Genomic DNA, 22,756 nt, shown 5'->3' on the forward strand with positions numbered 1-22,756 from the left:
CCAGCAGGGGAGAAGGAAGTGTGTTACTGAAAGAAATAGGAAAGAGGAATTAGTTTGGGGGAGAAAAAGTTCATGAGTTCAGTTTTAGATACCTTTGTGTTGTTCTCTTGTCTTCACTTATTTTAAAGGACTTAAAAATTCAAATAAAGTATAAGCACAGTTGCTGGTTTATTTCTTGTCTGGATTGTTATTTATTTGTTATTAATGAGCACTGAGTTAATTTGTAAGTTGGTTTCATCTTTCCTGTGAAAAACAAAGAGTAATGTGGCAGTAAGATTTTGGGACTTTGACGGGTACCCAAAACAAGGAAGACGTTGTGGTTTCCAGAAAGGAAATACAGTATGTATTAAATTATGTTTGTCTAATGATGCATTTTTTCCTTTTGTTGTGGTATTTTTCAGGACCAGTCCAGTAGCTGTATTAGAAGATATGTGGTGTATATAAAGTTTGTGATCATTGGGGGAAATTTTGGTGAGTGTCACTGCATTTATTTCAGATACCTTGTGATGTCAATGGTGGTCACAAAGGGAAGCCACATGCATCTTTTAAATCTGTGCTGCACTTGACAAAATGGGTTTTGTAATTAAATGTGACATCCAGTTGGTGTTTTCTGACAGTATGACCTTTTTTCTTGTCATTGCTGATGTTATTAAGTGATACGGGGTTTTCTAAGATTTAATAAGCTTTTAGGAAAGCTTCCAGATGCAGGAAAAAAAAAATACCCTGAACCATTTAGCTTATGTCCTAAGCCACCCGTGGAGTATGAGACCAAAATAAACTCACAGACCGAAAGAATAAAAACATGTTTTTAAGTCCAAAGCAGAGAGATCCTTCTGGTCTATATGTTGAAATGAGAGAGAAACAGACAGGTTGCTTGGGGACTGGGACATGAGAGGGAGTGAAGGACCCAGTATGCCTGGGGCCCAGCCCACCAACTAGCCTAACAGCGGCCAGAGAGACCAGGAACATTAAATTCAGCAACCACCCAGAAGACCTTGCTGGCAGTAGTCAAAAGGACAGTCTTTAGGGTCAGGAGACTGGGATTAAAACTCAAGTTCTACACTTATTGATTGTTCCATAACCTCTCTGAGCCTGTTTCCTCATCTGTAAAAAGAGGCTTCTAGTGTTCCCTATCTCGTGGGTTTGTTGAGTGGATAAAGTGAGCTAGGTAGTGCTGGGCAGTGTGGCTGCTCAGTAAAGCACTGATTCTTCATAACAGAACAGCCTTGTTTGGAAACTGGACATTTGCCATTGAGGTCAGGCCAGCAAGAGGTGTGAGGATCTTCCACGTGCTTTCCCATTTGCTAGCAGAAGGGACGTCACAGCTGGTCACCACGGTCCCTCCTCCAGCATCCCCTCCATAACAATCGTGGAAGCCCGAGATATTTGCTATCCTCTCTAACCCTGCCAACCCGTTCTTAGTCCAGCTTAGCTGATTTAATTCCCTTCCTGCCACCTTTGCAGTCAGGTGCAGTCACGTTCTTTGGGCTTTGTTCCGTTTGGAAGTTAATGTTGTTCTGAACCAAAATGACAAGAAGAAAAAAAAGGGTGGGGAGGAGATGGTACCCTTGCTCTGGGCCTCAATTACCATGTTGAGGTTTTCTTTTCCAAACTTTCTTTGGACTTTTTTAATCTTTGCTTATCATGCAGCCTTCATAGAGATCCAGTTATTGGACAGAAATTTTTGAGGTTTGACTAAAGGACTTGGCTTTGAGTGGGGCATTTACCTGTGATCAGGGAGAATCAGCCGTGTCACTGCAGATGGGCTGAGGTGTCTGGAGATGACAGCCCTCCAGTTTCAGGGGATCAAAGAGATGAACGTGGCCTCGGGGGCTGACTGGCCCCATCTCCCACCAGCCAATGAAAGTCTCTTCTACAGAATCCATGACAGAGGGGAACCCAAATTCTCTCAGAGATGAGGGACTTGCTGCTGCACAGGGGAGCTTTCTCTAATTAAAAGGTGATTTAGGGGCCTAGGGAAATTATAGAGGGTGAAAAAATTGTCCTAGATCTTGATTGTAGTGGTATTCATACACCTGTAGGCTTTTGTAAAAATTTACAGAAATACACAAAAAAAGGATGAATTTCACTGTAGTTAATTAAACCTTTATTTTTTTTTAATGGGGAAAAAAATGAGCAATTAGACAAATACCTGGACATTAGCTCAAATTGTTAAAGAGAAAGAAAAAGAGAAGGAAAGAGGGAAGAAAAGCAGTCTCGTCCTTTTATTGAGCTAAATATGTGCTCAGGAGGACAGACACTTGGTCTTCTTCCTTCCTGCCGTTTCGGTGTCTGGACCGTGCCTGGCACAGAGAAGTCCTGGGATAAGTATTTATTGAGTCACCACTGCCCTTAGTCACTTTCTAAGCAGAGACAACTGCACTCACTTTCCCACACACCAGCCCGCCGGATATCTGAAGACACTCTCCTTCCTCATTTATCTCTGGGCTGAACTTACCACCTCCCATTCTTTGACTCATTGTCTGCTGGTGTTATTTTCCTACCCCTCCCCACCCAGTGACTCTTACCACACCCCTACAAAAATGGAGCGGTGCTTAAAATGCAGCCCCAAGGTGGTCTGGCCCGGGAGGAGTACAGTGGGTCCTCACTTCTATAGCTGATGTTAACAGACACCAGCCCTCATCTTCCTCCTGAGTGCCTGGTAATGGATCGTGGAGAATTTCTTAACCATAGTCTTCTAAGAATGGAGCTCCTAAAAGTTGGGAGGTTAGCAGTCCAAGAGATCGGGTGGCAGCAGATTCATCCTCTTAAGTGTCCTTACTGAAATGAGGCCAGGCCCTGCCACCCCTAGCTTGAGACAGCAGTCGTGCTGTTTATAAATCTTTGGGGTAGTACTGAACTACAGATCCTGATTCTTCATTATGGGTCAAAGATAGTCAGAAATTCTTTAAATTAAACTTGTAGGTGCTTGAAAAATCTAATTTCCCCCACCCTGGCCATGCCAGGGGGAGGTATATAAATACATAAATATACAGAGAGCAGTAGTTCTCAACCTGGCTCGATTTTGTCCTCCCAGAGGACATTTAGCAATGTCTGAAGACATTTTTGGTTGTCAGCCAAAAATGACAGGGAGGGTGTGTGCTGCTGGCATCTAGTGGGTGGAGGCTAGGAACACTGCTAAAGACCCTGAAATGCACAGAACACGACACACACACACGCGTGCAGGATGATCCAGCCCAAGATGTCAATAGTGCTGAAGCTGTAAAACAGATACAGAAATAATTTTTATTTTAGTGTCTAAAATACTCATTATTTTAAAAGTTTAAAATTGTAAATATTTTGACATTTAATTAAGTGTAAATACATAACTAGAAAACATAAAGAAGTTTGCTCACAGAATCACAGAGCTGAAAGGGCTCCTATGAGGCCACATTACCCCTGACTCCAAGCAAGAAGTGATCTGTGAATTCAGACAGATAGGTGTCTGAAGGCTTGTACCAAGAACTGTCCACTAAAGCTAAAAGCGAGACTCATACAGCTTGATCCCAGCATTTGCACAAAAGAGGTTGTCTCATATTTTAAATTTCAGCCCCGGCTTCTTCAGATGTGTTTGTCTTCAGATGACCTCTGAGATGAAACGATATTTCAATCTGGGCTAGTCCTTCCTTTTGAATCAAGGGTGTGTGATTCTGGTGTGATGAAAATATGCCTAGGGAGGAGAGAGATCTCATTACAGATGATTGAGATTGGGTATTTTGGTGCACAGGGCTGTTTATTTGCATCAGTCTCCTAGTGACACTGCAGTCTGGTTTAACCGTGAGTCGTTGAGAGTTTGTGCAGCCCAGTATGGCTACATTTGCTGAAGCAGAAGATTAAAGCAACATATGTCAAGTTGTGATATAGGACAAGCCACTTGAAAGGGCTTTAATTATAGGGCCTATTTCGGGAGGGTAACTGTGCTTTTGGCGAGGTGTATTTTGGGATCCACTAACCCAGCTTCAAGGCCAGTAATATCTTCCCAGAAAGGGTGTGGTTGAGTGCTTGTGGACATAAATATTTTCTTAGCAAAAGCTTTGGTATTTGGTATATTCTTTTGACTTTACTCCCCTTCATTTTTCTTTTCCTGATAATCTTTTCCTTTGCAAGAATGCTATGAGAATGCGTTCTGGAAAGCTGGAGAAGAGAAGGATGAAAGATCTCATTTAGATGGCCGAGCCCAGAGATTTAGGGACTTTACATTATCAGTCTGCTGTTTCTAAGATGAATAGAATTTAGAGGAATGTACCAAAGCTAATAGTAAGCAGAGTCGAGTGAGACTGTAAAAACACCAGTTGGGGTAAAATATTTTAATGTAAGTATCTGTAGAAAAACTACGCATTTATAGCTACTTGCTTCCAGCACCCCCTCTCCAACCCATGGGTAATTCTCAAGAGCCTCACGACTAATGACATTGAGAGGGTATCTGCTTTCACTTTTGTTCTTCAAGACTTGTGCCTTTTCCCTGCTCTGCTTCCGGCTGACCCCTCACTCTTCTGTTAATTCCTGAGGCCTTTAGCCTTAAAGGAGGGTCAGACCTCACTGCCCAGTCAGCATTTCCTAGTCCTCATCTAAAAGTGAGTGATAGAGGAAAAATTTGATCAGCAAAATAAAATCAGCTTCTCATTTACACAGTGGAGGAGCAGGGTACAGGGAACGAATGACAGAGTTAAAGAGTAAGAACAAGCCAATTTTGTAACTCAAAAAACTAACCAGACGTCAGGGCGGGAGAAGTGCTTTCACTGAAATTCTAAGACATGCAGGCAAGTAAGTGAGAACAAGAATGTCCCATAAGGGGGCATTGATTGCAAAGCCCCAGAGCACAGAATCTCTGCAGAGGTGTCCGTGTTCTCCCAGAGCCAGTCTGGGCTCCCTGCATCCAAATCACCCAGAGAGCTTGTTTAAAAGTGCAGGTCCCTGGGCCGCTCTGGACACATGGAAACTGAAGCCCTGTGCTGGGCGTGTCCTCATGCCCAACTCCAGGTGGCTCCTGCATACTAACCTATGTGAGCCGAGCCTCCATCCTCCCCTTGGCCAGGGTATACAGGTTGCATGAAGCAGCCCTGCCCAACCCCTGAGATTCCCTTCTGTGAGCATCACCGAAAGCTCTAAAGAACAGAGCAGTAGGGCATGTGGAAAGTCCGCCCTGTGCGTGCTGTCCCTGCTCTGGTGTGCTGGGGCAGAAGCACCATGTTCTGTTCCCTTGTATTCTTGACCCTTAAGTAACTCCCACAATTATGTTATCCCTTGCTCCCTAAGAGAAATGTTCTTCTCTTTCCAGGTTAGTTTTGTTGCTGTTTGAAACTAGGTTCTTTGAAGCCACTTTGAGGCTGCCCTCCTGCTTGTCTGCTCTCATAGCCCATGTACTTAGAATTCACTCTAAAATTCACACCGTGGTGTGGTTTTTACCTGTAAATCAGCATTTCCCACTTGCAGAGGGGAAATATTTTCAGAATAAGTAGTGATCATGTATTCTGGTACATGACTGGAGAGCTATGTGATGCATCCCACTTGGGGTCCAGGTGGTGGGACCCACCTGCCAGCCCCGCCATGCACTGGCAGGCTGCCATGCAAATGTGTGTTATGATACCATTTGTAGAGCCAATTCAAGTTCATAAGCAGCTGTGGCACATTTGCTTCTCCCAAAGTACTTTTTAGGTGGTGGATATAACCTGCGACTCAGAGACTTTAGCCTATGTCTCAGGCAGAATATGTTTGGGAGTGTGGGCGTGTTTGTTGTCCTGCTCTCAAAGAGTAAGGCAAGTGGAGAGATAGGGGTGGGGCAGGGATGGTCAATGTCCTACAGTGTCTGGGACAGCCCTGCCTGGTAAAGAATTGTCCCCAGTACAGTATTCGTTGCCCTCACTACTAAGAAGCACTGCTCTGAGGTGGCACAGCTGATATGCAGCAGAGTCAGGCTTATACCCACTCTGTTGGAATCCAGGACCTTTCTGGCCCTCTCCACATTAGAAACATCACAGAATTGATTCCCACTTCTTTGGGAGCTCTCACTGTAGTAAAATTGACCTCAGAGAGGGTGTTTCGCATTTTATGCCGTTGCTGCTTTGGCACCAGAGCTCAGGCACAGCACACTCCCAGAGGGAAACAGCCTCTGTGAAATCTCAGTGGCCCAGCTGATCTGCACCCTGTACCTGTCCTTCCTCTATCAACGCTGAATGCAGGTGGAGAGAGAGAGCTATCTTTGGAAGAGATCAAAGAGGATGCTCCACCCACAGCCTTTGATCCAGTCTTACTGGCTTAAAAACCATCCATAGAGGGAATTGGATATCCATTTCAGAAGTTTTTGATACACTATCTTAGGCTTCATACCTACCTGGTACACTTGTACAGCCTCTTGGAGCTTTGTTTCAAGTTTGGTTTTGATGTCAACCAACAAAGAAGCTAAAACAGCAGCTCCATCAGTTTGAATGAGCACATGTGAAATTTATTAAAGTGGTAAAAATAAAACCATCTTAAATGAAAAGGCATATGGTTAAGCTGAGCTGAATATAAATATTCAGGGGATTATGAAAAGAGGAGGTAGTGATAGTATCTGATCTTTTTTTTTTTCTTTCCTGGCTTTTTATCCCCTTCTTTCACTTCCAGTTTCTTTCTCAGTTTATTTTGAAAATTTTCAAACCTGCTGTTTTGGGAGAATGATAAAACAAATACCTGTAGGTCCTTTACTTAGATTTACCAATTGTTCTAAACTTGCTACATTTGCATTCCTTATTCCCTCTTCCAATTATATATATATGATATCTATACATGTAAAATACATAATATATATTTAACATGTAATATATATTATATGTATATAGTATACATTATATAAATGTTTGCTACATTTTTTGAAAGTTCCAAACATCTTGACACTTTACCTCTAAATATTTCATCATGTATCTCCTAAGTGTAAAGATATTCTTCTACATAACCACAATGCTATTATCTAGTAAGAAACTTAATAGTAATTCCATAATATTTTCTGGTATCCAGTCCATATTCAAACTTACCTAGTTGTCCCGGGCTGGTTGTCGTATAGAATGTCCTGCCCTCTGGGCTTGTCTGTTTCCTCACCATGTTAACTTGCCCCATGCTTCCTGAAAATTGTTAGATCTACACGTTTGTTATTAGATGTGGGTTAAGCCTCCTTGGGCAAGAATGCTTCATAAGTGGGATTGCATGCTTGATATTACATCACATCAGCAGATGGATGATGTCAACTTCTCCCACCATCCACAGTGCTGAGTTTGATCTCCTGGATAAGGTGATAACCAGACCTCACCAATGTCCAGATACATTTGCATCAGTAAGGTATCTGCGAGCTGGTGTCTGGGTCCTTTGTCAACATCCTGTCCCCCACCTCCATTTCATCCACGGCTCTGAGTATCTATGGATAATCCTCGCCCAGGTCAGTTATTACACTGGGATAGAGTCTGATATTTTTTTACCCTTTGCTTTCACTTCCTCAGTTCTTTATAGTGAATGACCTAGGCCTTTACATTTTCACAATGATGATTTTAAAGCCACTTCTTAGTAGTCAGTTAGATTTTGTTGTGACAGTAGATAATGCTAAACATTTTTCTTTCTTGCTTCTGGAATAAGAAGGAGTAACTTGAGCATAATTTATTACATGCCAGGTACCATACAGACTCCCTACCTGGAGAACTTCTTTTACTTTCTTCCCTCATGACAGCTCAGACTAGCAAGCGAAGTGACTTGCTCAAGGTCACCCAGCTCCTGCGGTGGAGCCAAGATCAATCCAGATCTGTCAGGCTTCGGGCCAGGACTCATTCATGTTTCCTCTGATCCCCAACTCTGGCTGTGTCTCCTCTTCTACAGTGCTTGCCTTAGATGAGTGCCTATCTGACTTTGGGGTCCATAAACAAAGAAAGTCTGCAAGGACGGGTGTACAGCTAGAGAAACACAAGCTGCCCGCACCTAAAATGGGCAGGTGCTACTGGGTCTTTGGCAGATATGGGCCCAGCACTACTAGAGAGCTCTGTGTGTTGACCATTCCAACTTTTTAATGTTGGCAGCTAGTTTATATATCCTGATACTTTTCAGCTAAGTCACCAATTTTTAGCACCAGCATTGCAGCTGGCCGAGGATGCCTTGAATCAGTCATGGCTTTGTTTAGAAATGGAATTCATTGTTTGTTTGTTTTTAACATCCTCTCTTAAACAGAAATTAATATTCTTGAGATGTGATACTGTTTTGATTTGGGGAGCAGGTGTTTGATTTTTGAAGAGGGAAAGTTGGGTTTCATGGAAGTGTTCTTTAACTGATACATTATTATAAAACCTGGAATTTAATTAGTATTTCGACAGCACAAGAGTAGATGCTTCATCTACAGGTTCGAAGAAAAGCAAATACATTTCCCTCTGAATATCTGTAGGAATTTTCCTTTTCAAATTGTTCTCTGAGTCCTTACCGGGGCAATGAAGTCTGTCAGTTTCACCCATCTTGCACTCAGTGTTCTCTGTGTATATTTAACTGTGTTAACAAGTCTCAGAAGAACCTGTGAGCTTGTTCCCAGGAGAAGAACTGAAGCAGGAATGACAGATAAATAGCACTTCTCAGGATGGGCCTCGGTTGTTAAAGTGCTGGCTGAGGATAAAGACTACTAGGTCAATGCTAATTGTTTTTAACAGAATTATTCTTGAGTTTGGAGTGGTGGGGAATGATTGCAGGTAAAGACCTTCTCTGGTCTCACTTTGTCATGCAGGAATTTAGCTCTGCCCTCCTGCTTTACAGATTAACAACGTGAGGCACAGAGAGGTTGAGTTGTGCCCAGATCAAGAGACTTAATTAGCCTGGGTCTCTTGTGGTTGCACCTCACGTTTTCCAAAGCTAAAGCTTTCAGTCAACAAGTAGTAACCATAATGCTTCACCCTGGCATGTCATCTCTGTGTCTGCAGTGTTTATTTCCATCCAAACCCTCCATGACCCAAGGTCCTACCCAGTAATATTTAACAAGTGAAGAAATGAAGGTCCAAATCAGTGCTCTTCAATAGAAATAGAAGGCAAGAAGGGAGTATAAATATTATTTTCTTGTAACCATGGTAACATAAAAAGAAACAGGTGGAATTAATTTTGATAATATACTATAATCTAATATACATCCAAAACATATTATCATATAGCCATGCAGTGACTAGTAAAAGTTATTGGAAATTTGTACCAAATCTTTGAAATCTCAGTGTGTACTTGATACTGAACAGCACATCTCAGTTTAGATAAGCCACATTCGGGTACCCTATGTGGCTGGCGGCTCCCAGTGCTGGGTAGTCCATGGCTGAATGCAGCTAAATTCTTTAATTGAAATCTCTTGAGAAAAACTCAATCTGCTTTCTTGTCCTCCCCCCAATCTGAGAACACATATTTTGGTCCTCTTTGTGCCGCTTTTCCCCCAGCTAACTCTAATTACAGGGAAATGATTGGTTTGGCCATAACCACTAGCTCAGCAGTTTCCTACCAGTCCTGGCAGCTGGCGAGACCAACACACTCTGCCTTGAAAATGATAGTGTGAAGCATCCTTCCAAATTTCTCCACAGCAGTTTCCATGATTTCCTTCCTCTCAGAAAAACTCAGTGGCATTCTGCAAAACCAGAGTGATTTTTAAAATTCATCCTTTCTTAAAGACCCCTTCTATTTAATGGATTCTTCAAATATGTGCTAACTAGTAGTCTTCCCAGGACCTCGGCAGGACAAGTAGCCATTACAGTTTTTATACCCAATATACCTCTATTTTAATTCATGATGGTTCTTTTTTAAATTAATCAAATATAATCCCCAATATATCAGTCCCATTTTCAGCATTATTTATGAAACTGAGAGCATTATTCACAATGAAACATTAGTAAAGGTCAATACATTTCCACTAAATGTCAAGACTCTGGCCATTGACCCCATTACTTGAAGTATTAGACTGTAATACAATCTCAGGGAAAAAATGACAGACGTGTGGTGACAGGCTCCTGTTTGTTATGATGGACTTCACCCAAATAGAAACCTTGATTCGTAAGAATTGAAATCTGAATAGGGAAAAGGTTGTTCCATATTCTCAATCAGAGACCAGACCTCCTACCACCTTCCTATGGTAATGCTACTTAGACCCCTAAATCACAGTCCTCTTACTCATTCTGATTTAAAGGCATCTTTATTTCTTTGAGTGGCTATCTCATGTTCATTTCAGAATGTCATTTAGTAGCTGTATTTCTGTTAAATAACCAGAAATTATAGTTGACTCCAGCCAAGTGACTGAGTACCTTCCAAGTATGGTGCTGAAAGGAAATGTTTTGGTTTCGTGTTCAACATTAATAGCTGACTGAAAGTGATGGATGGGGCTGGGTATGAGGAGAAGAAAGGAAATCTAGAATACAGTGGCAGACCATCATCTACTGTGGGGATTCTTTACCTGAAGTTTTTATCTGAATCACCCTAGGAGATGTTAAAAATCCTGGCACCCAGGCCACATTGTCAGAAGCCCTGAGAAGAGGACCCAGGCAAGTGTGTAAGAATCACCTACTCTCACTCAACTATGTGAAAACGTAGAGAGAACTTTACTATATGTAAATTATACTTTAATAAACTTAGTATCCTAAAATATATTTATATGCATGCATTCAAGTTTTTTACACCCACCATGGAGAACATTTTGACTGTCAAATGTTCTGGAGTCTGAAGATAAAGTTCACAGTTGAAACAATGATTCATTCATTCAGTAAACATGTAAAGAGCAGTGCTAGGCATTGTTCCTGCCCTTGAAAACAAAGTTACATTGAGACCCAGTAGGTGCCCCTGGGGGTTTTGTTTTATGGGTGAGACCGATATCCAACAGTTACTATGCAGTGTGAAAAGTGTAATGAGTGTGTCCACAGAGCAAGTGGGGAGGAGACCCCCAGCAAACATATATACACACGTGCATGTGCACACAAACACACACCTGCACCCGCACACATTTCCAGCCTTAACCCACTGCCTTCTTAAAGGCGGAAGAGGGTAGGCCGTGTTGGGAAGATTTCATAGAGAGGCCACAGAGCATGGTCCTGAGGCATGAGTAAGCAAGGAAGTGAAAAATATTCTGTCTGTATTTCAAAGGAGTGGCTCTCAAAGTTTAATTCTAAAGTAAAACGAGGTCTTTATGGCATCATTTGCTTTTTAAGGTGATTACAACAGCCTGTGATATGGTTCAGTTTGTTTATCCTGCTCTGTCTAGTCCCAGCCCAAATCACAATGCCTGACACACAGAGGTCTGCAGAACAGTAAGTGTGCTGAGTGGAACTGACACTTTCAGTAGTTTTGCCTTTCCCCTGACAGACTGTCAAGACACAGTTGTATTCTAGGGAGGATAATAATACCACATATAATTTTCAAAATAGCACCCAAGTTACCTCTGTAAATATTGCTTCCAAGATACTAAAACTTTGCCCTAGAGGGAGAGCACGTTTAAGAATATATGAGTGGTTCCTGCATGGTATGATTTGATTTTTATATTTTAGAAGCATTAACTCTTCTTTTCTAACCCAATTTTTACTCTTTCTCATTCTTAAATATATCTGAGGTTTTAGAAGAGCAACTGGGCCAAAAGATCAAATGATCGTGGCATTCCTTACTAAGTCTGTCATTTGTGTAGGCACAGGAAACAGCATTGTGTTTTCCTGGATATTGAAAGCTCTTTCAGGATTTGGGGGACAGAGAATATTTGAGAGTAGCTGTTGACACTGCATTGAAAAGAATATAGCCAGTGCTGGGGTGCCCACTCACCCAAGGCAGCTATTCTCCCTACATGTTTTTGTAGCTTATATGCCAGTTACCATCACTGATTACTTTGATGCTGCAGAACGTAACAGGGAAATTTGCGACTTGACCCTTTGCCTGTGGTGTAACATGGAAGGACAAGATCTGCTCACACACGGCTTTGTTTGGAAGGCTGAATGGTATTTCTCGAGGAGCCCTGTGTGTTGGAAATCTTGGCTGTTAGTTTGCCTGCTTCTGAAGCCTAAAAGCAATGTGGATTCCAGGCCCTGTTCCATTAAATAACCATTCTGGTTGGAAGGAAAGTAGATGATGTCATGGGAGCTGGGCCCGGGGTTTTAAATGATAGGATGGACAGGGCACTGGCTTTGGTGCCGGGCATGTGATTAAATTGGAGCTCCACTGCTGACCAGCTGTGAGTCTTGAGCGAATCACTGCACTTCTGTGCCCTTCATCTTTCTCATTTCCAAAAGGGTGATTGAGGGTTAAAGGAGATAGAACGCCTGGCACTAACACAATGCCTGACACTAATACTCATTTAACTCCATGTCAGGTCTCTGTATTTTGTATGTGTGAACATGTGTATCAGTCTTGTCAGTGTCTTGTTTAAAACCTTTTCAAGGCTCCCCTTACCCCCTGAGAAAGGCTTAAGCATTTTAACCTGGCATTCAAGGCATTTTATGACCTATCTGGCCCACGCTTCTACCACATCCAACTCCTACACATGTTCTTCCCAGAACAAAACCAAACCATCTCTGTGCCCTCGGGGGCCTCAGGCACTCACTCTCATCCTCTCTGGACGCCTTCCTCCCATCTCTTAGGTCTCAATCCAATCTGCTGCAAGTCTCACTTCTTCCTTGACCCTCAGGCTGGAAAATACATCTCTTTGTCCAACACCGTCTTTCCCATCATGGGTGCTCAGAGAGGCCCCTCTCCTTTTTTGCAAGGACGCCTGCAGACAGCCACCATCTCACTGTGTCCTCACTTGGCCTTTTCTCTGTGCACATGCATCCCTCGTATCTCCCTCTTATAAAGACATCAGTTCTATTGGACTAGGGCCCCACCTTTATGCACTTGTTTAACCTTAATCACCTCTGTAAAAGCTCTGTCTCCAAATACAGTCATATTGAGAGTTAAGACTTCAACATATGAATTTTGGAGGGACAGTATTCAGTGACACGTGGATGTAAAAATCTGGCCAGATCCTCTGAGGGAGTGTGTGTGCGTGCATGTGTGTATATGCATATGATGCACATGTGCACACATGCCAGTGTGCACGTCCCCTGTGGCACTAGCTTTCTTCTCCTTCCCTGCCCTCATGCAGAACACCACAGAGCAGCAGACACCGTGTTGCTCCCCTCGGTTACCTGGCTTGGCTTCCCACGTGATCCCACCCCTCAAAGACCAGCTTCCGCCCCTACTGAGGGCTCCCAGAGACACACACTGTCTCACCCAGCAGTTCCATCACAGCCCCCTCCTTGCTTCCAGCTGCCAGCGAAGGGGAACAAGGGAGAATGAGCCGCAGCAGGGAAGGGAAGGAATTAGGGATCTGAAACAGAGTGACTTTTTTGTTTTAAAATAAAGAAATGAGATCTTTCCTTTTACTACTTCTCTGTTAAACATTGTCCATGGAGTTTTTTTCCCCTCCGCATTTCTTCAGGGCTCCAATTTTGAAAGCCCCTAAGGAACCCCTTAGCTCTCAAAGTTTAGACAGTTGATAAGTGATGTGGGAGAATGCAGTCTAATTGGGACCTTCGTTAACCCACCCCTGACTTACAGAGGGAGGCTGTTTGGTTACAAATAGTTGTTATTCTGCTAAATCAGAGGCTCCTCGTCTCTCATCTGCCTGCAAATTAGCTGGAGGCACAAACTTCACATTATGCAAAGTATTTATTCTCGCAATTAATATGCTGAAAAGTGTGGTTTCGCACTTTTCTGCCAGTACAAAGGTTCTCACCCAGTAGTGAACTGAGTCACCTGGGGAGCGTTTACAAAGGTACCAAGACCTGTCCTTCCTCCTTCCCATCCCCACCCCACCCCCGTGAGAGTGTGAGAGAGAGGCCCTGGGCCTCCCTAACCCTGCACTGTTAACCCCAGTGTCATCACTTCTTATTACTTCCTCAGAAGGTCCCTACTAAATTTTTCATATATGGAATTCCCTTTTTTTTTTCCCCTTGACAAAATCCAGTGACTGGTGTATTTTTTTTTTTACCATTTTATTGTTTTATGATGGAAACCTTCAAATTTATAGAAAGTAAAAACAGTGCCGCATAACAGACCCCCATAATCACCCAGCTCCAACAGGTAGCCACATCCTGCTATTCTTGTTTCATCACAGATAAGAGAAAGAGCAGTCTGTGAACTAGAAATCAGTTACCCATCCTGACAAGTATTTGCAACCCACCTTTTTGCATTTAATCCTCACAGCACACCCAGATACTGTTACCCACATTTTATAACATTGAAGCTCTAAGAAATCACACAGCTGTCCAATCTCTCAGCTAGTAAGTGTTCAAATAGGGATTCACTCCCAGAGGTGTCTGAGACGTAGACTTTGCCCCCTAAGCTGCACCTTAGAAGAATTAGGACCATAATAAAATGTGTAGGTCAGGGTTTTACAGGATGCATAGATGGATGGCTATACAGAAAGCGAATACAGTGCCATGTGAATGTCAGAAGCTAGGTGTTAAGTATGTAGATGTTCAGTGTTAAATTATTAAAACATTGTGTTTGAAGTTTTTCACAATAAAATGTTAAGGGAGAAATTCCAACAGAAGCAAACTTTGTCTTAATCCACCAAGCAGTGGACAAAACACACAAGCTATTTTCAGATGCTTATCCTACGATATGATGTCTGTTCCAGAGAGACTTGGTTGCATTTTAAGCTTAAAAATAGCAAACCAGGGATAGAAATTACCTGGAGATGTACCTAATCAATACTCCCTGGTGAGGTCTTAGAGAACTGGGAAAACCAGATGCAAAAGCAAAGACTCTGCTGGGCTGGCCCCTCACCTGTGAACCCTCAGCTCAGGAACCTCCTCACTGTTGCTGCTCATGAAAAGCCAGAGCCAGACATGCTGATGGACGATTCTCTTTTCCAGTTCTGGCCATTTAGGTGGGATTCCATTGTTTACCCAAAAGAACAGTTTGCAAACATACATCCTGCATGCTGAAGCTGTTCCTCTGTGCAGAAAGACGTTATCAGTTTTTTTACACTGTGTCAAAAACACAGCCCCCCACACCACTCCACTGTGTGACGCAGGCCCCGCTATGATGGCGAGCTGGCCTGGCCAGGAACTGCTGAGCCATCTCTGCTCTGTTGGGAGCAATGGTTGGAGGCAAAGATACCCTGTTCAAGGGATTCTTGAAGGCATTTCGTTGCTGAAGGTGCAAGGAGACCCTGGGTGTGCAGGGAGCCCTCTCTCTCACTGGCATTACCCGACCTGTTCAGGGCCTCAAGCTAAGTGCTCCTGGCCCAGGGAAAGCTCGGCAATTCTAGTTTTAGCCTGCTCTGGGGAAGGGAGCTGCTGTGGGATACAGAAGCCACCTCTCCAGAATCTTCCAGGCCCCTCACTTACTGCAAAACTAGGGTCACACCAGGAAACTGGGAAGTTTCCATTAACAACCTTTCCCATTGATTTACAAAATTCCAACTGAATCTTGGGGCCATGTGACTCACACATGTTCATACCTATAATTGTATAATCAATTCTCCTTTCACTATATCCTGAGCAGAATTTAAAGCCCTCAAGAGGTGCCTGTCTCCTGAGTTAAGTCCTCCATCAGCTTCCTTCATCCTGAAGGGCCCAGGCAGTAGAGTCTACAGGAAAAGCAGTCTTATCATTAAACCTGGGTGTGAATCCCAATTTCCACCATTACTGGCTGTGAGACTTTGGGAAAGTTGCTTAACATCTTTGAGCTCAGCTCATGGGATCATTGTAAGGTTTGAACTCAGGTATGAGTATGCGAAGTCACCTAGCATGGTCTTGGGCCCACAGCAAGTGTCACTAAGCACTGGTTTCCCTTCTCTCTCTCTCTCTCTCTCTCTCTCTCTCTCTCTCTCTCTCTCTCTCTCGTGTGTGTGTGTGTGTGTGTGTGTGTGTACGTGTGTGCACACAGTGGGTGTGAGATGAGGGCTCACATCCTTGCCACTCGCTGGTGGTACGAACACAACTTGTCTCTTTGCATCTGTGCCTTCGAAATCTAAAACTGGACTGCCTGTTCTCCAAAATGCTGGACTGTTTTTTAAGTATACTGGCTAGTTGTCCCTAGGGTGCTCCCTCAGACCATGGAGCACAAGAAGGTTCAGGGCATGCAGCCCAGAAAGGGTGAGGGCTAGGGGTAAACTGAAGGCTGCGGGATTGCTTAATCAGTTAGAGAGGACAGGGGAGAAATGATCAAAATGAGTCTGGAATCAAAATGGCATTTCTGTGCTGGGGGAAGGGTATAGCTCTGGGGTAGAGTGTACGCTTAGCATGCACGAGGTCCTGGATTCAGTCTCCAGTACCTCTGTTTAAATAAATAAACCTAATCCACCCCCTCACCACCACCAAAAAAAAAAAAAAAAAAAAAAAAAAGATTGGCATTTCTAAAAACTAAGATTACCACCTGGGAGTTTTGCCAAGGGCGGGCCCCCAAGGCGGGCTTAGATACACCACATTGAGGAGGTGGGAGCCTGCACTTCTGGTCACTTCCCCACAGGAAACCCAATTGCAGCCTGATGACTCCCGCCCTGGGGAGGCTCCGGGCTGCTAGGGATGGGTAGACCACTGCAGCATTCCTGCCCACACCCGCTACTGCCGCCTTCATCCTGAGAATGACTTCCGTTATTATTTCATGTGGTCTGCAACCGGGAGAGAGTGTTTGCTCAGTTTTGCATAACAAACATTAAATCTGTTGTTCAGTTTGCAGTTTAGCCCTGCTTGTAGACCTTCTGTCCTTGGTTCCTGCCTGCTGCAGCCATCCAGGCACTTGGGACACATTTCCTTTCTTCTCCACAGCTGTGAGGGGCCCAGGAGTTGGGCTTCCTTAAATGCAAGCAGATGGAAGCAAGCGGGAGTGTGGAGGCAATTAGAGGATTTCTTCCTCCAAGCAGTGCGGGCTTGCTCTCTTTGGTGTGGCTGTTCTTGCTCATTTTTATTTTCCATTTGGGTTTTGTAAGGCTGCCGGCTTTTCCCCTCACGCTGTGTATTTTGCTGCTGGTTGCAGGCATGTGCAAGACAGGGTGATCTGGTTGCTTATCAAAGTTATTATCCGCACCAAGGTATGGATAATACATATCATGATGGTGGTGATGCCACTTCGTATTTGTAAAATATTCTGCAGTTTAACGAGTGCTTTCACGTCCATCAGCATTTCATTTGGTCTGGGCAGAGGCTCAAAAAATGACGGCTGTGCTCACTCTGCAAGAATCAGAGTTTTTCCTTGTCTTTACACCATCTCTGTCGTCAGACCACAAAGGGGAGGGTAGTGGAATAAAAACTGTAGTCTTCTGCATGGGTCCTTTTCTCTTTCTAGTTTCAGTCAATCAGTTTAATATTTTTCCAACATTTTGTGAGCTCACTGCTGGATTCTCTGGTGACATTTATAATTGTAGCAGACAGCCCTTGCCATCAGGGAGTTTCTGATCTAGTTGGGAAAATGAGCCCCACAGGTGTGAGTTTACGTAACAGTGCCCAGCACACAGAGAGCACTGGATAACTAGGTGTTGGATGCATGGGTGAATAAATGAATGGATAACGTAACCCACCAAAGTCCAGAAAAGCAAGAAGAGCTAAGGAGGAACTGCAGGGTGAACGGTCCTTGAGGGGAACTGGCACTGAGGGTGCCCAGCCCAGGGATACCTGGGTGCCTGGTGCGAGGGGACATGGATCATCTGCATTCGTGAATTGCCATCCCTCAGTGCAGCTAAATGAAAGCTGAAGGTATTAGAGGAAACCATGTAGATAGAGGCTGCAAAGAGTGAGCAAGGAAAATGTCATTCTCTGCTCAGGATGGGACATGCGGGAAGGGAGAGGGAAAGAGTGAAGGAGGCCAGAAACGGACAGACTGGAAGAGAGAGGTTACTCATAGAATTGTCAGGAAAAGTGCCACTGAAGTCACTCCACCGTAAAAGTCTGTCTCCTGGATTTAAGAACCTACTCTATTGCAGCCCTGTTCAGGAGCTGGGAGGAGGCCATGGGGAGAATCAGAGAGATACTGGACTTGGCCTTATCCCTTAGAGACCCTGCCATGCACAGGAAATAGTGAAATCATGTGGATGCCCCACCCCCAAATGATCAAGTTCTGGGGACTAGCCAAGAAATTGAGAGATGTGGAGACCAGTGTAGATGTGGAGGGGGCTCCTTGTGGGGGTAAGACTGGTTAGGGCCTGGCACATGGAGGAGATGTGGGCACTGCGTGGGCAGTTGTGTAGAGATGTGTGTCCCACCGTGGGTGGAGATGGTATCGGGCCAGTGGGGGTGATGGGAGAGGTGCAAGGGCCCTGGCATGGAAGGCTTGGAAGCCAGGCCAGAGAAAGTTGCTGAGCAAGGAAGTGACATCGTGAAGGCAGTAAGTGGAATTTTTGTTCATGCTCAGAATTCTCATTAATGTCCTGCTGCCCCAGATGCTACGCCGGGTTCTGACTGTCCCCTGCTGTTGGTGTGAGAGTAAGCTACGGCAAGGAAATGCCTCCTTAGGATGGGCACCAAACCTTTTCAGTGTCTCCTGATAGACTCCAGGCCATACCCTACCTCTCCAGTTGTAGAACCAGAGTAAAGAAGAATATTCTCTAGTAAGACTGTCAGTAGGACACTGTTCTGGGTGGTTGTTTTGGCTGCCATGAAACTGTACTTAGTTTGTGAGTGTTTTAGACCTTTACGAACTCTAGGTATTCTCATTATGATGAATTTTTTAAAATAGTACCCAGTAATACACAGCCTCTGTGTAGAGTGCTTAGGAAATATAGAAATCACAAAGGACAAAAGTCACCTTTCATTCCATCACATGGAGATAGTCATACACATTGTCAGTATTTTGTTCAATATCCTTTCCCAATACAAATTTGGAACTTATTAAAAATGATTTCAAGTTGCACTTAATGTTTTATATCTTATTTTTTAAATAGCCATGAATATGTTTCTGTGTCCATAAATTTATTTTACAATATGATTTTAGTGCTGTATCCTATTCCATTGTAGGGATGTACCATAATTTAATCAATCAAATTGGAAACCTATTTTTGCTCATTTTGGTTATTCCCAGTATATTAGGTTTTTACATATGTTTAAAAAACAACATAACATCATGTTTTCAGATAACCTTGTTTTCACTGAGTGAATTGCTCAAATCCAGATGAATATAGAAAGTTCTTTATGAAGTTTTATCTTATGTTTAGTGTCACTTCATCAAAAATAATTAATCAACCCCTGATTGGAAAAGACTTGTACATGCCATAGCATGCTTTTCTAAGACTGTTAAGAACAGGAGCATAGCAAGCCCCATGCTGATAGACCCAAATACAGAGTAAGAGTTTAGGGGTCTCAGTTGGATCAGATAGTTCTTGAAATTTAAATGTGATCCTGTGCTTAGTTTTAGCAAAATTTCAACAACAAAAATTTTAAGTAACCCTCAATGTTATCTTCATATGGATGAAGAACCAAGCATTAAAGAATTTAAGCCCCCCTCTCTATCTATCTCTTGACCAATGTCTCCCTTTAAGACACCTGTCTCCTTCCTGATGTGGGATACCGTTTAGAGGGCTAGTTCCTGCTGACTTTATTTTAAGCTGCGTAGAAGAGAAGGTGCCAACTGTATTTTTCCTTTGAGGCAGAGTTTGATTTGCAGAGGCCTGGAACTTCCTGCTTGTGTTTCTTTTCCAGTAACACGTGGGGTTCACCACAGTTCAAGGTAACCCCATCTGTAATGCCTCATTTTTTTTCAAGTGGAATTTTTCTGTGGGAACTACAGAATAGCACGGAATCCTGTAAGTCTTCCATGAAATCACACTCCCTACCTCTTAGAGTTTTGCAATATAATTAGGTTACTTGTTTTTCTTAACTATTTTTTATCATCCTTTGCTTAATCTGAGTGAGGTGTGTGCTGAAGAGCTGGAGATGAAGGTCAAGAAAAATAAGCAGTGTTCTATTTTTGAAAACATTACTTTTTTCTCACTGTTGCGGGTGCATAGGAAGAGCGTTTTTCTTGTTGGACTAATACTTGACCATTTGCTAAAGTCTTTTATCAAGTCTAATAATTTATGTGTATTTCTCTTAGATTTCCTATGTAACCATTTACATCCATATATAATTTTAAGTTTTAGTTTTTCCTTTTCAACCTTCTATCTTTTATTTATTTATTTTTTTCTTATCTTACTACTCTGGCTAGGACCTGCAGTACAGTGTTAAAAAGAAGTAGGGCAAGCACACACCCTTAGTTTATTTCTGATTTTAAAGGGAAGGCTGCTACTACTTCACCATTGAGTATGACACTTACTATTGGGGTTTGGTTAATCTTATTAGATTAAGAAAGTTCCCTTCTGATCCTAGTTTGCTAAGAGTTTCCATTTTTTTAAATCACAAGTAAGTGTTGGATTTTATTCAATACTTTTTCTGTGTCTATTGATAAGATCATAGGGGTTTTCTCTTTTAATCTGATAATAGGGAAATTACTGTCAGCAATTTTCTAAAGTTAAACCGTCCTTGCATTGTTGGTAAAAATCCAAGTTAGCCATGGTATATTGTATGCACTATTGGGTTCAGTTTGCTAAATTTTTTTTTAGGATTTATATGTTTGTATCTGTTTCTGAGATTGGCCTATGGTTTTCCTTTTTTTCTTCTGTCCTTGTCTGATTTCAATACTAAGATTATACTAATGCTTTTCTGTTTCCAACTTTGAAACTTGCCTCTTTTTTTCTCTAAAACCATCTGAACCTAGTGTTTATTGATTTTGTTTTCTTTGGCAGAGAGACGAGTAGATTTTTAACTGATGAGTCAAAGAATTTCTATAAAATTCATTTCACTGGAATTTTCAAACATAATGACATACAACTGTTCATAGCATGCTCTTATTTTTAATCTCTGCTGAATCTGTAGTTATAGTTTTTCTTTCATTCCTAATACTGTTATGCGTACCCTTTCTGTGTTTTTCTTGATCAGTTTTGGTGATTTGTCTATTTTATTAATCTTTCAAAATAAACAGCATTTCCTTTGTTAATCCTCTCTGTGTATCTTTGTTTTCTTATTTTATTAATTTCTATCCTTTATTATTCCCTTCATCCACTTTCCTTGAATTTACTCTTGTTCATTTTCTTACCTCTTGAGTTGGATACTCCTTAACCATCAATGTTTTTTCCTTTCTAGGACTAGATTTAAGTATTTTCCTCGAAGTACAACTTTAGCGGAATCTGACAAGTTTTGTTTTTATTAAAGTATAGTTGATTTATAATGTTGTGTTAGTTTCTGGTGTACAGCAAAGTAGGAATCTGACAACTTTTAATCATTACTCAGTTCTAAGAATGTTTTAATTACTATAATTGTTTCTTCTTTGATTTTTTGTGTTATTAGCAGTGTCATTTTAAATACCCAAATAAATATTTTTCCAGAATCATTTTGTTTTGGCATCTAACTTAAAAAAATCTATTGTCAAAGAATGTTGTTTGTATGATACTAGTTCCACAAAATTTATTGAAATTTGGTTCATGGCCTAGTGTGTGATCAATTTTTCAAACATTCTGTGAAGTGTGTTTTTTTAATGTGTATTATCTGATGGGAACAGGGGAGATTGAGTTCTAAATGTTCCCATTAGATTATGCCTTTTAATTGTGTTCAAATTTTTATATACTTATTAATCCATCAATCACTAAAAGATGTGTTGTTAAAATCTCTCACTGTGTTTATCTCTTCATCCTTATAATTCTGATGATTTGCTTTGTACACAGTTATATCCATTTCCCAGGAAGAGTATTAAAGAAACTTTTCACTGGCATTGTCCTCTTTCTCTCAGAACGTGGATTCTTTCCTTAAGCTTCTAAGTAACAATGAATCCAGTTTCTCAGAAGCCTTGGCCTCCAGGCATTCATCATCAGATTATTTTCTAAGCTTCAATACTATGGGCTGTTTTGGGGAAAGAGCTACTATGCTCAAAGGAGACTTAAAGCTCATCTAGTCCAACCAGTATCTGTTTACTTAATTTCTTCTAAAACATCTCTTGTGTCAAAATACTCTCTACCACTTTTGGGAAGTTCTCATTATTAAAATGAGTCATAAGAAAATATTCCTTCTGATAACCACCCATCAGTTTTTAAAAGACTGCTTAGAATGTCATATTCTCTAAGCAAAACAATTTTCGGATTTTGCATTAGTTTTTCCCAACATAATTCCAGGTCCTTCCAATATCCTAATTACTGTTTTATAAACAAGTTCTAGATTTTATATAGTCATGGCTTAAGAGATTTTCAAATTATACACACACACATACACACTTACAGATGGATATGTGTGTGTTTATATTTGTATGTGTATGTTTTTAAGGAATATTTTATTGGATAATTGTTAAGGAAGCCCTTTGGGAAAATATCTTATATTGAGGCTAAAACCCACTGACGTCAGCATGTAATGATTTCTCTTTCTCAAGGGAAGCAGTTGAGAATGAGAGACCATGACTCTTGCTTACTGTTCTGAAGTGTGTGCACCAAGGTCCATGTGGTCCTTTTCTGAAGATCAAGGAGACGCAAGGAAGGAGAATAATGCAGAGCAACAAATTTCTTGTTTAAAACAAATTCAAACTTTGTTTAGAAATTCTGCCAGCTTGCTTTCTATGTTTCTAATAGAGAATAAGGAGAAACTTGCCCTTCATTTGCTGACATAAAGTAAGTGTTATGTTTGGAAATTCCAGCGTCCGCAGTTTCTACACCAAGGGAAGGTAGGAAGAGGTGTCAGAAGATCCCCTCCCCTGTGGGAACACACCCTATTGTGCTTGCAGCCAGTTGGCTATAAATCATGGGCACTCCACCCCCTTG

General features: G+C 42.0%; 1 protein-coding gene across 4 annotated transcripts in view; it reads left to right on the forward strand.

Moving 5' to 3' along the window:
• FYN (FYN proto-oncogene, Src family tyrosine kinase) overlaps nucleotides 1-22,756 on the forward strand; it is a 199,821-nt gene that overhangs the window by 89,136 nt on the left and 87,929 nt on the right. For 3 of the 4 annotated variants that reach the window (XM_074368473.1, XM_074368474.1, XM_074368471.1), the window contains exon 3: nucleotides 402-471. The exons of the other annotated variant lie outside the window; for it this stretch is intronic. The gene's annotated coding sequence lies outside the window, so the exon portion shown is untranslated. The remainder of the gene's footprint in view (nucleotides 1-401; nucleotides 472-22,756) is intronic. 4 annotated transcript variants of the gene reach the window in all.

This window comes from Camelus bactrianus, chromosome 8 (genome assembly GCF_048773025.1).
Source record: "Camelus bactrianus isolate YW-2024 breed Bactrian camel chromosome 8, ASM4877302v1, whole genome shotgun sequence".
NCBI classification, from domain to species: domain Eukaryota; kingdom Metazoa; phylum Chordata; class Mammalia; order Artiodactyla; family Camelidae; genus Camelus; species Camelus bactrianus.